Source organism: Rhinoraja longicauda, chromosome 20, assembly GCF_053455715.1.
Source record: "Rhinoraja longicauda isolate Sanriku21f chromosome 20, sRhiLon1.1, whole genome shotgun sequence".
In the NCBI taxonomy this organism is placed as follows: domain Eukaryota; kingdom Metazoa; phylum Chordata; class Chondrichthyes; order Rajiformes; family Arhynchobatidae; genus Rhinoraja; species Rhinoraja longicauda.
The window spans coordinates 1,031,773-1,035,194 of NC_135972.1; positions in this window are offsets into that span (position 1 = coordinate 1,031,773).

The window sequence follows — 3,422 nt, forward strand, 5'->3', positions numbered from 1 at the left end:
AATAGCAAACAGGCTTGAAAGGTCTGATGGCCTGCTTCTGAAGTCTTGTGTTCTTACATTGGAGTCAGTACACGCTTCCTTCAGGGCTGGTGGCAGTCCAAACCCTACTGTAGTGAAGGATGGTGAAGGCAGAAACTCTCATCGCGTTTGGATGTGCAACTGAGGAGCCGTGACCTGCAGGGGTATGGACCTGGTGCTGGAAGATGGGATTAAACAAGCTTGCCCTTCGTCAGTCAGCACAGACGCAATAGACCAAGCAGCCTCCTTCACACAATTTCTGCATGTTTCCTATTGTCTTTCAGGGAACACACCCTATTCCGAAATAAGTGTAAAAAAATAACTGCAGATGCTGGTACAAATTGAAGGTATTTATTTCACAAAATGCTGGAGTAACTCAGCAGGTCAGGCAGCATCTCAGGAGAGAAGGAATGGGTGACGTTTTGGGTCGAGACCCTTCTTCAGACTGATGTCAGGTCAGTTCTACAGCACACCTTATTTTAAAATTAGTCCTCGCCTTTAGACGAACGGTCTCCATGCCAAAGCCATGTCATGTAAAAGCCAAAACTGCTACAATGCTGAGAACTATATTCTGCAATCTGTATCTTTCTCTTTGCTCTACCTATTGTACTTAAGTTTGACTTGATGGTATTTATGTATGGAATTATCTGACCTGTTTAGATATCATGCTAATCAGAGCTATTCACTGTACTTTGGTACACCTGGCAATATTAAACCTAAATACCAACTACCACCCATTAAATACGGGTGATTTTGAAGAGACTTTCAGTGAGTCCAATCGCAGGCAGCTGAGTCACGCAATCCAGGAAAGCATGTGTACTAAATTGTGCATAAGGTATCAATAATAGTAATCTAATAACATTTAAAATAGCAATAGAAAATGCCAGAAATAGAAATCAGATCATGTTACTAAAAACAATAGACAATAGGTGCAGGAGTAGGCCATTCGGCCCTTCGAGCCAGCACCGCCATTCAATGCGATCATGGCTGATAATTCCCAATCAGTACCCCGTTCCTGCCCTCTCACCATACCCTCTGTCTCCATTAAGAGTTCTATCTAGCTCTCTCTTGAAAGCATCCAGAGAATTGGCCTCCACTGCCTTCTAAGGCAGAGAATTCCACAGATTTACAACTCTGAGTGAAAAGCTTTTCCTCATCTCCGTTCTAAACCTTATTCTTAAATGGTGGCCCCTGGTTCTGGACTCCCCCAACATTGGGAGCGTTTCCTGCCTCTAGTGTGCCCAATCCCTTAATAATCTTATACGTTTCGATAAGATCCCCTCTCATCCTTCTAAATTCCAGTGTATACAAGCCTAGTCGCTCCAGTCTTTCAACATACGACAGTTCCGCCATTCCGGGAATTAACCTAGTGAACTTACGCTGCACGCCCTCAATAGCAAGAACGTCCTTCCTCAAATTTGGAAAACAAAACTGCACAATTTCGGGTCGAGACCCTTCTATTCAGACTGATGTCAGGGGAGGGGGTGGGGCAACCCGCCCCGAAACGTCACCCATTCCTTCTTTCCAGAGATGCTGCCCGACCCGCTGAGTTACTCCAGCATTTTGTGTCTACCGTCAAATATGTATTACTTGCATAAAATAACTACCCAGGAAGGTTCCAGGTTTGTTTTCTAATCTACGCTGTTAACTGATTTCAACCTAGTTAGCTGAAGATTAAAGGTGAGACTTGATAGATGTATATAAAATCATGAGAGCAATGGATATGGTAGACAGTCAGATTGTTTTGCCCAGGGTGGAAATGTCCAACACTGCAGGCAATAGCTGTGAAGCTAGAGGGGCAGGTTTTGTTTTCAGAGGGTGGTGGATGCCTGGAACGTGCTGCAGGGTTAGTGGTGAAGGCAGGTACAATAGTAGTGTTTAAGGGGCCTTTAGATAGATGAATATGGATCACGTGCAGGCAGATAAGTGATGGACTTGGCATCATGTTCAGCACACACATGGTGGGTCGAAAGGCCTGTTCTTGTGCTATTCTGTTCTATTCGAGCAGCTAAAACAAATCAGAGCTCCATCTGTATAATTAACAAGGAGTTAGTTGAAGCTAGCTCCTTCATTTCAACCATAACCCTATACTGGTGCCCGAGGATTAGGTAGAAGAAGAGTTGGTCTTGGATTCATGTTTGGATCAAACATTGTGGGCCGAAGCGTCTGTTTATGTGCTGTACTGTTGTGTGTAGTCGTGTTGATGGCCCTATAATTGATATAAGTTCATAAGTCAATGGAGTAGAATTAGGCCATTCAGCCCATCATCTACTGTGCCATTCAATCACGGCTGATCTATCTCCCCCTCCTAACCCTATTCCCCTGCCTTCTCCCCACAACCCCAGCCATCCGAACTAATCTGAAGAAGGGTCTCGACCCGAAACATCACGCGTTCCTTCTCTCCAGAGATGCTGCCTGTCCTGCTGAGTTACTCCAACTTTTTGTATCTACGGTTTAAACCAGCATCTGCAGTTCCTTCTTATACAAGAATCCATCTATCGCTGCCTTAAATACATCCATTGGCGGCCTCCACAGCCTTCTGGAGAGTTAGACCAGGAATTGTGGAGGTGAGGGGTGGAGTGTGATGGGGGTGAGGGAATGGTGTGATGGGGAGATGGGTAGGGGGTTGGATGGGTGAAGGAGAGATGGCTGAGGGGGGTGGAGTGTGGTAGGTGAGGGGTAGGGATGGGGAGTATGATGGGCAAGAGGGGTCGGGGAGGAGAGGGATGGGGTAGGGTGGGATGGGTGAGGGGTAGGGGTGGAGCAGGAGAGGGTGAGGGATGGAGTGATGGCTGGGGGGTGGTGGAGAGAGAGCGGGAGCGGTGGGGAAGGATGCGGTGAGGGGTGGAGGATGACGAGGTTGGAGAGGGTTGGGTTAGGGGTGGTGAGGGGAAGAGAGGGGTGGGGAGAGGGGTTGGAAAGGGATGTGTTAGAGATGGAGAGGGATGGGATAGAGGGTGAGTGGTGGTGGAGGATGAGAGGGGTTGGAAAGGGATGGGTTGGGGGGGGGAGTTGTGTTAGAGGTGGAGAGGGATGGGATAGAGGGTGAGTGAGTGGGCGGGCAGGTGAGTGGGTGAGTGAAGGGTGAGGAGCGCCACACTGCCCACAGGGCCTGCGGTGGAGGGAGCAGGGGGTCTGTGGTGGAGGGGGGGCGGTGAGAGAGGGGGGGCGGTGAGAGGGGGGGCGGTGGGTGTGGACGCTGCAGCAAGTGAGTGCAGCGAGAGGTGGTTGAGGGTGAGGGAGATTGGAAAGGGTTGGGTTAGGGGTGGTGAGGGGGAGAGAGGGATGGGGAGAGGGGGAGAGGGATAGAGGGGGAGAGGGATAGAGGGGGAGAGGGATAGAGGGGGAGAGGGATAGAGGGGGAGAGGGGGAGAGGGATAGGGGGGAGAGGGATAGAGGGGGAG